Source organism: Amblyomma americanum, chromosome 6 (genome assembly GCF_052857255.1).
Source record: "Amblyomma americanum isolate KBUSLIRL-KWMA chromosome 6, ASM5285725v1, whole genome shotgun sequence".
NCBI classification, from domain to species: domain Eukaryota; kingdom Metazoa; phylum Arthropoda; class Arachnida; order Ixodida; family Ixodidae; genus Amblyomma; species Amblyomma americanum.
Window position 1 is genome coordinate 88781978 of NC_135502.1, and position 14271 is coordinate 88796248.

A 14271-nucleotide genomic window follows, 5' to 3' on the forward strand; every position below is an offset into this window, starting at 1 on the left:
CTGAACCTGCCAATGTACACGCAAACTGGGAAAATGAAGCGATGTAACGTTAGATCATGCATCCAGCACACTAGTCGCTATTGTAAGATCCTTCAATTCTAGCGCCAAGTGTGGCGATGACTCAAAAGGAAACTGCTAGAGCCAAGATCACTTCCAAACCACAACTGTGATGTCTCTTGATATCCGGCATTGTACTAATGTGGCATTTCTAAATCTGTACAGAAGGCACTTTTCTTTATTTAAAGCATATAGAGCGCCAGTAACTTTTTTGCTATTAGGTTGTGCCCATTTCTCTTTCTACGGCGGCACAAAAGAAGAGCCAAAATTTTCTCATAGCAACTGTACCTTCTTGTAGCAATTCAATACACAGCAGACATTCGACCAACGGTTCATTCGTTAAAGAAGTTTACATGTCAAATTAATTATGGTCGAGCTGATTCATGTCTCGGCGAGCGGGTTATTCTCTGCCTGGATCCAGTAAAAATCAATGCTATACAAGAATTTGTACTACGTGCATGGCTGTCGGCGATGCAAAAAAACTTAGAGAGCGCCTTCTTGCCAGACGTTCTTTAGTAGAGATATGCTTATGAAATTTGAATATCAGCATAATTTCAGTACATCCTTGCGTCGTATTCAATGTGGTTTTTTGCATTAGGTGAAGTATTTAACGAAGTGTAGTGTTTTTAATGCGAAAAGACGAAATTTGTAATTTACGTTGGAGTTTCGACGGCAGCATTGTCCCGGAAAGCTGCTGCAACTACAGTCTAAGCAAACGTGAATATTGAAATAAAGTGCGCCATGAGAGTCCGCTAAAAAGTCTATAAGGAAGCCTACTTCCCCTCCCATACTGAAGAATAGTTGACAGTGAAGTTTTAAAAGCGATTGGGGATTTATGTTTTCGGGTGTTGGCGTATGTTGACGTTTGGGGCTGCAGAAGGGGGCCAGTCTATAGCGTGCCCATTTGGATATGTCTACTTGGGGCAAACTTTCGTAAAGACGTTCATGTAGCGTTCATATCACACGCATCGTGGCTTCATCGCGCCAGCTATGCAGCACGTGGCTGCAGAATGAATGTAAACTGAATGAATGAACGTCAACTGAATTTTGCTTGATTGCGTGCGGCATACGCCTCGCTTCCCCGCGCTAAATGACGGCTGATCAACGCGTAATAGGCGACTTCAGTGAAGTATTTTCGACGTTTTGCTTCGCTGATTTGAGCGTTTAGAACAATATCTATAATAACATGTGTGTGGTCTTCATTTCTATAACAGGTAAGAAACAAACGCCGGCAAGTTCAAAGTATTAAAAATAACTTTAGATAGTCATGGCTAAATTTTCGATGAGTAATGGTAATTTCACTGGTAGACCTGGTGCGGCTTTTCGTGATCCACTCATCGAACGCTTGGCGCATGATAGCTTTAGTTACTTATGCGCCATTAAACCCAACACAACAACAACACAACAACAACAACAACCACTCATCGAACCGGAGGGGGTTGGAACATTTCTTTGGCTGTTTTGTGGCAACTATCTCCGCGGCAGAGCGCTCTCTGTTATTTATTTAAGCACCACAGTACCCATAGAACCTATCATATTATTACTACTAATATTATTATTATTTCCTTATTAAAGCAAGTAAAAGTGCATATTCTGGCCTACCGAACTCAAGCAAGTATACTGAAAAAACACCGACATGACCATAGCATGGCAGCTGTCAAGCAGAAGCAGATTTCTCCGGACCTATACAAGAGTGCGATGCCGTCACTTCCGAACTAACTAGCCAAAGAAATTTGGACGCGTTTAGCGTGGCTTGATAGATGTTCTAGTAACCCTGCGCTTTTCTTTGCAGTGCTCATACAGAGCCGTAATATCAAATCGCTATGATTCGCGTCTTCTATCAGGCCGAATACCAGTCTAAGTTCGCTAAGCCACAGCAACAATGATGATGAAAGTCACGGTGCTCACAGACGCGTTTTATCATTTACTTTTTTCCTATAAACACAGTAATGTTAGCTTTATCTCTAACTTGAGTGCAATGATTGTCTTTGTTGTAATCTCGTGTGCATGTATACGCTAGTCCTTGTATAACGCCTTGATGTATTTTGCTTTTACTTCTGCTCTTATATTTGTAAATTTATGATAAAATGTGTCTTTTTCAAAGTAACAGTAATGTATAACTTTTTTTTTTTTACTGATGTCACTGTTGCCTGCCGCCGGCTTTCAGGCCTCGTCAAGCTGTCCCCACAACTTTTTGCCTGGAAGACCGTCAACATTCCGAAATGTTGAGAATAAATGTGAATTGTGAATTGTGAATTTTTTTTTTTTTTTTGCTGAAGCATCTAACGAACGATTGAAAATCACTGGCTACAACGATGTTGCAAGCAAATTATCCGCACTAGTAGGTATGCATACATTGCGGTAGTTGAGATTCGTTTTCCGTGGGTCATACGGGACATTGAAATTCGTTTCAAAACAGGAGTTAACTCCCCCGTATATGTCCCGCTTTTTATCCTCGGAAAGCGCTGCTGGAAATGAAAATGTGGCGAGTGTATGCCAAGCCGAATTTTCGGAACTGTTTTCGTACAGACCACTTTGGGTCTGTCGCAGCGACAGTCGCTGTGTGTGCCTCGTCTCTTCCCTGTCCTTCGTCTTTTGACTGGTTGATTGACTCAAGACGACTTCCGTCGGGCTCCCTTCATGAGCATGCTTGTTCTTCGCTGGTCGATTCGCATTCAATTGCTGCGTTTCAGATTCGGTTGCTCCGGATTCATCAGAGCGCTTGAGTTTTGTCACATATATCTATGTCATTAACTAAACGTGCATTTGTGAAGAAGCAGCCGTCCCCCTGTCATTGCTTCTTAGAATACATGCGTCACATTCGTGTTATGACAATTTCTTTGAAATAAGCGCTAGCCGACATGTTTCTTTACGTTAAAGGTATTTCTGTGTTCTTTCTTTTGACACTGGCACATATCATTTCCTGAAATTTTCGCAGACCGCATGTGAACAGAGAACCTGACGCGAATTTATATCGTTGTCTGCAGCAGTATGTAGTAGTAGACCAATGCAAGGCGTGCAAGTATAGGAGTAGCACAAAAAGCGACCAATCTTGGTTTGCTTTTGGACGCACATCTGCCACACTGCGTACACGTCTGCCGCAGCCGATATGCCGTTTCCTGACGCATAATTTTACGTTCGTTGCCTGGCGCTCGTGCAGAAAGAAACAAAATGCCTAAGAGTTCGACTATACTCGTCAAACAACGCCTTTTCATGTTTCACCACCGAGCGCCATTGTCCTGCAGAGAGTACTAAAACGAGCAACACGTTTCTGCAGTCATAAAGGTCCTCGCGTGCATCTGGGTTGAATATTTAACTCGTGCATAAAATGCGGAAAGAAGGGTTACGTGTTTTCTTTTTTCGCACGCAACTTTGAGATTTGATGGCCTCCAGAAGGAAATGCAGGCACTCAATATGCGCGCCCGGAGCAGATGCAGTTCAATTTCACCCTTTTCGTTCCCGACGCAGTGCTTTTTTCGTGTTTATTTTTTTATCAGAAACAAAAGTAAGGGTACAAGCAATTCAGCGTGATCACATGCAAGAGCGCCGGGAAGGCGCCGTCGTAACGATATAACGATCGCGTTATGTCCACAGCGAGAGCACATTTCTTGCCAATATTCATCGCCGCGAATAAAATGGAATCGAAGGTTTAGGGTGTTGCATGTGCGTATAAGGGCATTGTTCGTTATTTTTATTGCTTCTTTTTAATTTCTTTGTACCAGTCTTCCTCGCTGTGTGCGAGTGGTCCAACACAGGTCCACCCACCGCCATCGTTCCAGAAAAATTCGCGTTATTTATGCGCCTTGATGTAATGCGCGACGTCGAATCCGATTATGGACGTCCGGATTCCCTCCTTTCTTTCCTTTCTTCTTCCGGCCATCACCCGAGTCGCACCCTTCCGCGTCTGCAACGAGTCGAGAGCGTCGCTCGGGGTGGAGCCTGGACGCTTCCGCAGCGGCAGGCAAGGCGCGCAACAGCTGAGGAGGTCGTATATACGCACGGAGGAATCCCTGGAGCCGTAAACTTGCCGCGGGCGACATCGCGCCCTCTCCTCGGACGCCTCGTGTGCCGTGCTCCCGCAGACATCTGCATGCACGCTAAGGCTTCCTTGCTTGCCACCCCCCACCTCTATCCCCAGCTCTCAGCCGTTGGCAAAGGGGATCGCGCTCACGCCCTTGGACCGCCGCCTGATTCGCCCATAGCACCCCGGGTCGTGCACCCGCTGGAGGTTGTAAAGAAATCCCTGATCCTTCGCAGGGACGCAGCACGGGGTGCTATCCATCTCGACCAAAGGAGAAACTTGAAAGTGGTCTTTCGGCTTTATTCATTTTTCCAGACCCGCCAGAACGCCCCTGTGATCTCTCCTTTTTTTGAGGATCACGAGCTTCTTCCACGCTGCTTCTGGGCCGCATAATACTATTCAGGGAATAAGCAAAATAACGAGAGAACAAAGAAGGAACGTTTGATCCGATCCTCGTCCGCCTCCTTCGGCAACGTTTCCCCTTGCGGCTCCCAAGGGTGCTGTGCGCGTCGTAAATTTTCGATTTAAAGTCGGCGGCGGTGCTCGGGAAAGTTTAGGGACAACGCCGTGGACGAATACGGGAAGAGGGGAAACCCACGCCGTTGTGTCGGTGTGTGCGCGTATGCCCGCGGTGTGTAAGGTAAAACTTGCCAAGCATAGGCCGTATGGATTCTCCCGGATAGCGCCCGTCTATTCAGGTATGGGTAGGAAAAAGAAACCAGCTATCTGCGTGTGTGGGCCCATTGTGCTTCACCATCGTGACGGTCGAGCACAAAGGAGACGCGCATAGAAGGTCGCCAAGGGGTTCGAGAGTGCGTGAGAATGGGCGTCCGCGCGTCATTCGCCGGGCGTTCACAATTGATCGCACAGACATCCGTGGGTGCCGCGATGGGTGAGCCATTCCGGGAGGAGCCATTGGCGGGCAAAGAAGGCCAGCTATACCTCCGTTTGAGCATCCTTTTTTTTTTTTGGACTTGGCTATAAACGACCGTCACTGTCCGGCCCGACGCTGACCGCTGCGGAAATGTCAACGCCACCTGTGCGAGTGTATCCAAAGCTGGTCACCCATTTCCGTCTTCCGCTGAATTTGGAGTAGAATAGCCTCATAAAAACCATTGTAATATCAAAGAGACGGTGCTGGTGGGCGGTATCCGCGGAGCGTCGTAACCGTCACTGTCTGACGTGGCACTGAGTCCTGTACGACAGACAGCGCCACCTGCGAGAGCGTATCTAAAGTAGCTGACCCATTTCCATCTTGCGCCGCATTTGGAGAAGAATAGGCGCAACGAAAGCATTGAAACTTCAAACAGCTTATGCACGCGGACAGTATTCAAGAATCGTCGTTGAAGCATCAATATGTTCTTCGAATGTCTTTCAGGCTTTTACGAAAAGCTGCTCCTTGTTGCATTGGTTGTCACATAAAATTAAGCGTTGTTTAAAGTACCGAGGAGCTTCGCCAAACATAATATCGGTAGCTCTGGCTGCCACATATTCTCCGAGCGCGGTACGTGGGCTGCGACGACCCGTTGAACATTACTTAGTTGATAGTTCCATTGAGCGCAGTTAATATCTCCTGCAGATACTGCGCACAATGGTATTGCCTTAGGATGCGTTGTCAAATGCATAAGTTCAAGCAAGCTGTCTACTTTGCTGGAAATTCGTAAATATTTCGATAATCGTGACCAGCTCTATCTGAGGAACGACTATTGTGGCTTTGCGACGAAGAGACTATTATTAAGGCTACTCTTCATACAGAGCAGCCATTTTTTAAATTATGTACGCAAATATTGTATTTTACAGATTTTGAGCCTGTATATTATTGTCATTCGTTCATTGAAGTAGCACATAGGAGAAGATAAATAGAAAAGTTTTTCGTATTATCAACTCTACAAAGGATTCACATAATCACGAAATTTGAGGATGACGATGATGATGAAGTTTGAATTTTTATGGCGCAAGGGCAGCTTTGGCCAAAGAGCGCCATGGCGGGTAGTTTTTCATTTCACAAGATGGGGTCAAAGACCCATTTCCCAAGCATTTCACCCTAAATAAGCCGAGCACCAGAACATGGGAAAGCTTGTACCCATTGTATCACCGGTGGGTGCTCGGCGGCACTGAGGATCGAACCCCGCACCTCCTGCATGCGAGGCGGATGCTCAAACCGCTAGGCCAGCGCTGCGGTTAATCACAGGATTCGCCACTCCTAAGGGAGCGTATGCGTTCTCTGAAAAATACCCTTCTTCTTGTTTTCTCTTAATAGAAAAAAGCCTTCAGAGAATAATTTCCCGGAAAAAAAAAAAAAGATCGATAAAAGTCTCCTATCATGACCTCGAATTAGTGGCACCGAAGAGGTGAAGGATGTCTGTATAGCGGCTACAGCAAGCACTTAGTAGCTATCACAGCGGCGCAGAAAAAGAAGGAGCGAATGACATGAAAGTGATTGGTGAGACGGGTACGGGCACCTCTCAGAAAACGGCTTTTTTTTTTCTACCCCCCCCCCCCCTCTCTCTGTGCCAGTGTATGCAGGGAAGAGGCGCCAGAGTACCCCGTTTCAGATGCGGTCGTTCGTGCGTGCGTCTGTACCAGTGCCATACACACGTACACTTTTGGGCGGCACGTCTTTTGAAAGCCGGACGCCGTGCTCCCCACGCCATGGCGCCCAAGTCCAAGAGAGGCGCCTCTGTCCCGCTCAGTGTGCCTTGGGCGTTGTATTTTCTTCGCCGCCAGAGGGATGACGCCATAGGAACAGGAGTTCCGAGCCCCGCATGAGATACCATTCTAGGCCCGTGCGTTCCAATAGGATTCCTTTTTCTTTGCTTTTATTATTATTTCGAGACGAGGGCGCGTGCCTGGTATATAGCGAAAGGCGGCGGCGCCAGCGAGTCAGAAGAGGCGGCACTGCGTCTGGGATTTGGCCGGCCTGCACCTTATATTTTACGACGTGTCCCTCGTGTCATCAAGCAGAGTTGGAGAAAACCCGACCTTTTCTTTGCGCTGTCATCGAGCACATTCCGGGCAAACAAATGTGACGTCGGATAGCGTCACAGCCCGTAAAGGATCCCTTACTCCCAGCTGCGCTTCTTCTGCGTCAGCAACGGACTTCATTTTCACTATCCTGCGTATCAATTCACCTGACCACAGGAGGATTGGAGGACATGTGTGCATATTCTCTTCTAACTTATATCAACGACGGAAGCGTGGTGTATTTACACAAAATCTTGCGCCGGACAGTTTAAAAACAGACTGCTGGTTGCCTAAGAGTGTTTTCTTGCGCAGTTTCGTATTCTACGAGGTCTATCTATGTCATTACCTCAGTTATGAGAATTAAGCCGCTAGATTCGTAGCTACGTCACATCTGATAGCAGACGGCGCTTGGTGATCAGTTGCTTCCATCAGCAGTCGAAGCAAAGAGTTGACCATATTATACGCTCCAGTGCCCTCTCGCCATTTCCGTTTTCTGTGACCCGCGTATCGACCAGGCGCGCAGCTCTTCGGATTAGGTGACAACTATAGTCGCTGCTCCTCATGCCACACACATCGCTGGTAGCGCCGAGTCGTTATCTCAGCCAATGTTCCCGCAGCGCGAGCCTCTCGCCGCCTTCCTTCCGTTTTTCTGTCGCATTCATTTCTGCTTTGCTGCTTCGGTGATTGCTTGCCATGCGCACACACCCGCGCACGAAAGCCTCGCCAGAACCTCCAAGGCTTTGCGTTTTGCTCGGCTCTGTGCGTCGGTTTTATTTCGGTATTTTTTTTTTTTTTGCTTACACGTCTTTCGCTCACTCCCGGTCTGTGCTTTGTGTGAAGGAGTCCGTCCAGTTCCAGATTGCTTTTTTTTTTCCTTGTCATCCTCTTCCCGCCATCCTCTGGCTCCGTTCCCCGCAACACCATTTCATTCCTTGCGAGAGCCCGGCAGGCCGCCTTGGTCATTTGAGCCTCGCCGAGGGCGAGTTTGCAGTGGCACCGCCGCCGCCAACAGCGTGGGCTCTGTTCGCTGCGCCTTTACTCCTTCGCTGCCGCCCAGCGAAAGAAAAAAAAGTCCCAGCTCTGCCGTCTCTATTCCCCGACTTTGTTCTCTCGGGGTGCTGCCAATTTTCTCGTCTCGCGAGTCGGCTCACATTTACGAGGGACAATCCAATGGGAGCGCTCCTTCGCCGGTGCAATTCCTGAGCCGCGCGACCACCGCCGCTCGCTCGCTTCACCGACGTCACGACCCCAGCGGCTGGCGCGCTGCTGCTGGCCTTCGGCGTATATCCCGCGGAGGCACCTCGGGAGGCGCAGCACGCCCTGTCTCCCCCTATACGTCCCGTTTTTCCTTATTCCCTTTTCTTTCGTCACATCGCGCCTTTTCCCGTCTCTTTCCCATTCTTTCCACTCTTCCCTCAAATGCTTTTCTGCAGTTACTGCTTTCTTTCAAGGCTGTATGAGTATTGACGCTGCGCCTTTGGAGATGAATGCATGCGCTTTCTCTGGGTATATGTGTGTGTCCAGTGCAGACTCGTACAGGCGGCCTGGGAAGCAGTCGCTGCTTTATAGCGAACCTTCACTTTTCCTTGCAGGCTCTCCACTGCCGCTATGCGGGTTAGGAGGAGTTCCTAGATCTCCGGGTCTTTCTGTTCAAAATGCAAGGCGCACTACACTCTACTCTGCTATCTATCTTTTTAATCACAAGACAAAGCAGCTTCTTTCATTCTTTATTCCTGAACTCATGAGATTACATAGTACAACTTTGTTTCGGCTTGATAAACACTGATTCAAAGGGCTCTTGATGTGTCTTTCCTTGATAGCTTTCCCCACGAGTTATCGTGGCATGAAATGACAGTTCGGGTTGCATGAGGCTCTTATGTACTCATTTTGCGAGATCAATCTACAGAAGTCATATATTCCGCCATGGCCGACATTGTGGTTTGCACGCCAGAGGGTATACTGTTCTGATAGCCATGGTGGAATCGATGTGTTCTATCAGCTGAACTGGAAGAATGAGTACATAAAAACCACATGCATCCGGAACTGCTTTTTTCCAAAGATACAGGAAAAAAATGACAGTATCTGTGCACGGTCAAACTGCCAAATAAAGGCAGGAAATACCTACAGTGCAAGGTTTTATGCATTACATCTGAGGCAGGCCTTGGGTTTACTCAGTGAATTTCCACAGGCGTGCACTTTTTCATCTGTCTGATTTCCTCATTCCTACTTGTTTATGTTATTACATGACAGTGTAAAACAAATACTCGCGAACAGTAATCGTTCCCTAATCCTTATCACCTCTCGGAAGCTCGGAGAACAACATGAATACAATGATTTCATCTTCTCACTTCAGTATTAATTTTATTTTGCATTTTTGAAACATGAGTGTTTTCATAAGCCAGGCAATTTATTGGTTTTCCATCTTTCAAGCATGCATGCTTCCACAGCTCATGTCGTAGCCAAGACAGCGCTGCAATTTTGATTTCCTCGAACGCCTAGTATATGAGCGTAGAATGACTTACTTCGAATATAACTAGGGGTTTGAATTTTCGCTTTGAACCGAAAAAAGCCTATAAACGTGCGCAGAATTATTTTTTTTTTAAATTCCATCTTTACCCAAGAAGGTCGGTTGCATGGAGATGCAGGCCAGAGCTTGCTGGCTACTGAGCACGAGTTCCAGATCGGCGCAAGAGATAATAATAAGGTGCTGGGGCCAGGAATACTGTAAATTGGCGGGATCGGTGGAATAAGTAATAGCGCTGTCGTACGTTTTAATGTTTTGCTTCCCTACCTTGAATACGCGCCGCGCGCAGACCGAGAGGCTCCCACTCCTCGTCAAGCACCGTCAACTTAGCATGGCACCTTCTGCTCACCTGTAATCACCTTGTTAGAGCTATTGCTTTGTTACCGATGATTTCCGATGGAATATAAGGACACTGACAACTTTTATAAGTGTAACAAGCCTCCGATAACACATAACCATGCATAATCGTCTCAGAAAATTGTAATATTCCTGCTTTTATGAGGGTTCAGCAGCACTTGCATCACTGCCGTCATCATGAGTACTATGCGATTCCAGGCACTCTGCAAGGCCCCTTCTGAATTTCTGTTGCGTACGCTTTTTCTTGATTTCTAATCCGAAGCTTTTTTTTTTTTTAAGCGGTAGCTGCCTTCACTGTCCGTTTCGTGAGTGAAGGAGCTAGCAGCAAGAAATACACTTGCATATTGTCATAAGGACTGAGGTTTATTCTGAGATGACGGCTACTAGACAGGAATGCCTGATTCCGCTTGCCTACGCGAGGCGAGTGTATGTCTTTGTCTGTTGCTGTCACTTGTTTCTTTTTCACGCTTACTTGATTTTTGCGCAACCTAGTTTTGGAAATAAAACTATTTGCGTTTCTGACCCATGGTCGGGTGACTTAAGTTCTTCATTGTTACTTTTTGTTACAGTGATAGCGTACCAGATTGCAACCATTTTTGTATACACGACAATTTCTTCGTAAATTGCTGGTGCATCAACAGCCCTTGTGAGCAAACAAGCCAAGATAAAGTGTGCGTGCTTTTGGCCGTTCAGAGGTGCTAATTATACACCCATAAAGAGCTCGTAATTTTCTATCCGAAGTACTGTCTGTAAAAAAAAATGCGGTCTGAAGTAAACACCGATAAAATTCTGCAAAACTTTCAAAAAATCCTAAACCGAAGAGTCGAACCTTTAAATATAACTGACTGTGAATTCGTTATGGAATGAAAATCGATGTTTTTTTTTCCGAATACTGTCGGCATATTGTGCTCGGCTGCATTTATCGATCTCCATCACCTATTCCTGAGTTACAATATATGTCATATTAAGCGAGCATTTATTTAGAAATAAGTTTAACTTGGCATTATCAACATACTAGATGGCGGCAATACTACCTGCATTACCAGATTTTTTCGCCTGGTCCTCACTACACATTCTTTATTAGCATAGGGATGATGTAAATGAAGCTTATTCATTATTCTCCCCCACTGTTACAAGTGAATTTCGTCAATTTCGCATTTCAGAACACGTTCCCTCTTATTTATGTAGAGAGCGGCTCTCCCTCCATGAACTTCTTTCCTGTATACTGCTGTCTACAAAGAAATTACGTACGTTATCATTACACCAATCAGTGTTTGAGCAATTTACTCATTGATCGCGAACCAAAATAGAAATTTTCTAAGCTCTCTTCACCACGGCTGTACCAATGAGCGCTCACCTGAGAGAGCGTGCCAGTGATAGGTACAATCTCGACTAACCGATCTTGCCGTTATTTTTAATTACGTAAAAGTTTGCTAGGATTATCGTGTTTCCTTCAAGTAGTGGAAAATTATTCAGTCACCTAAAGGTGGAAGTCCTGAAATTGGTAACATATCCTGTCATTAAAGCTTTTATCCTACCTTGTTTCTGTCGCATTTTCTATTACTAATAAGTTCGTCCTTGAATGAAGAATTTTCCCAAAATTCAACTTGAAAAATCGGAAAGTATTTCTATTATTTCTGAACTCATATAGAAATTTAACTTCTCATTGTCATTAATCGCCGATTTTCTCCCCCCTTAGCATGTTGATGACAAATTATTCGTCCGTAGTCTTGACTAGTACTAAGATAAATATAATGCAATTGAACCCTGTCAGCTTTGTTTTTCGCCTGGTTATTTTCTAATCTGGCTCTTGTTCGTTTTACCCAGCGTATCACGCATTGTATTATCAAGTATGCTTTCGTTATACTGGTCATTCTAAATTTTACAAGAGCGCTTTGACACGATTAATCATTTCATTCTGTTCATATGTCTGAATCACAACCGCTACATAATCCACCGCATTACGGTCTATCGCCATCGAAAAGCATTCATGTTTGTAATTAACAGTTTTCCAGAAACAAACTATTGGCAATAGTGTGCTTCAGCACTCCGAATTAGAGATTGTATGTTTATATGTTAACGACTTTCCCGATTGCATTGTCTCATCTCAATCTATTTTATTTGCTGATGAGACCAAAAACTTATCCCGCAAGTTCACAGACGCTTTTTTAACCCAATATCATATTGGTGAAGAAACGATAGATTGTTTCACATTGATTATCAAATTTTTAATGTCACTAATACAAAGTTTATGGCGATTATAAGAGGTCAGAAGAGCCTTCATATATGACCTACCTTCATCCGAGAGCAGCCGCTCAGAATTACTTTTGATAATAACTGAGCCACAGTGGCGGCCTCCATACGTTGTTTCCTTAAGGCAATGTAGCAACTAACCTAATAACGTGTTTTAATAGAAAAATGGCACGCTTTGGACATTCGAACACTCACTGAAGCATGGATGTATTTTGATCGTTGCATACTGTTTATACACTGTGTATTTGTGTATGGTCGCCACATTTATGGAATTCTTTCGAGCTCAAATCGTGTTGGCACGTTTCATCTGGGCACGATTTGCAAAGCAAAGCAATTCGCATTCTTACAATACCTTTTCTAGCGTTAATTGCTTCATCCGCAACATTTTATCGGTTTGTTACCCTTAGGGTCTCAATTACTAATAGTATTTATCAACTTTTCAGACACAACGTACCGTTACAATGTTTTTGATAGAAATATACTCATAAACTAGAACTTCACTAAACTTTCAGCTAGATTTTTTTGCTTCTAAGCGTTCAAAGCAACTGTGGAACAATTAAATAAATTTTGCTGGCATATTTTCATTTTTATTACACTATAATTTCAAATAAAACATTTATTATCATTGCATATCTTCATTATCTAAGTCTAAGGATGCACTTAGACATTTCTTGTTCGTGATCTATGAGTTTATATTTACTTATCGCTTGTATTCGTTTACTGCTCTCATTGTTTGAGAAGTTTTACGATGTTTAGTTCCTGTCTCGTTCCATTCATGGTGCTTCGCAACGAGACCACAAAATGTCCTTTTATTGATAAACGTAGGATCCCGTTGAAGCCTTCAGACTTAGGAATTCACCTCTGCATACTTCACATATGTATCTAATCTCATAAAATCAATAAACCTTGTTTTGGTCTGAACTCAAAAGCCAATCCTGCTATTAATGCCTCGTTTTCTTGATTGCTGCTCGGAAGCTGCTTACTCAGTGGCTCAATATTGTTGGTGTCAAGCGAGAGTTGCACAGGAGCGCTGTCTTTTTTTCTAAATATCGAAAGTCAAGCACGAATTGCAAGGAAAGATATTAGAATAGGCCTTAGACAAATAGTTGAAAGGTTTCAGACACCCCTTGACCCGCCCGCTCCCCCCCCCCCCCCCCCTCCGTCACATTCCACTGGAAAGCTGTGTTGGTTTATTTGTTCGTTTATTTGTTTAAAATTCTCCTGGAGTCGTATCTACCTTGAGCCTCGTTGTTCAGCTCGCCCAGATCCTGTACATAAAGTCCGCCTGATTTTCGCTTGCGCAAAACCAGAACTCGCCTCTGGCTTTGGCGATAAATGAATGCGCGCTTTACGATCAATCCTCGACAGCCGTGTGTTCTGCTGTTTATCAAGCTATGTTGTGGGCAATATAGGAACCTTCCTTTTTGCACACCTGTTTGAACAGTTTTAAATTTTCGTGAGGAACAAAACCGCAAAACAGGACAGGCATAGCTGAGGCAGGCGACAGCACAGAGCAACACTGCCCTGTGTTGTCGCCTGCCTCAGTCCCGTCCTGTTTTTCGGTTTTGCTCCTTACAATTTCCTACCAACTGGGCTACAACCAAGTCCTCCTAAGTTTTAAATTTATTCCTTTTCTCTCAACTATTTGCCGACATTTGCTCATTGTATCTGTGTAAAATTTGTTATTCTGTTGTTATTTGTTTCAACCGCCCGCCCCATATGTAATGTCCACTTCTGGGCCTATAGGGTAAATAAATAAATAAGTAAATATATTGCGTGGGCCCAGAGAATCCCATGTAAATAACAACCTCAGTAGATAAGCGATGACTGCATGTATTTATAGGCTTCACAATCAAAATCGGAACATTTTTTTTTTATCTCACGCAAGAAGTGAAAAGAGAGGGCGGAGAAGCAGCTGTGTAAATACAGCTTGACAATGCTCAATACCCACCAGGAATAAGAGTAACAGCTTGCAACAAAACAAAGTAGCATGTTAAATAACAAAGAAGCAGCACAGAGACTACCATAAGCTCGCCAAAAGGATATCTCCAGAATCAGCTTGCCTGCAGTAACCGAAGAGATGTTCTAATATTTC

The 14271-nt window shown here is 44.8% G+C and overlaps 1 protein-coding gene across 1 annotated transcript in view; it reads right to left on the reverse strand.

Moving 5' to 3' along the window:
- LOC144094825 (uncharacterized) overlaps positions 1-14271 on the reverse strand; it is a 30765-nt gene that overhangs the window by 8926 nt on the left and 7568 nt on the right. The window lies entirely within an intron of this gene.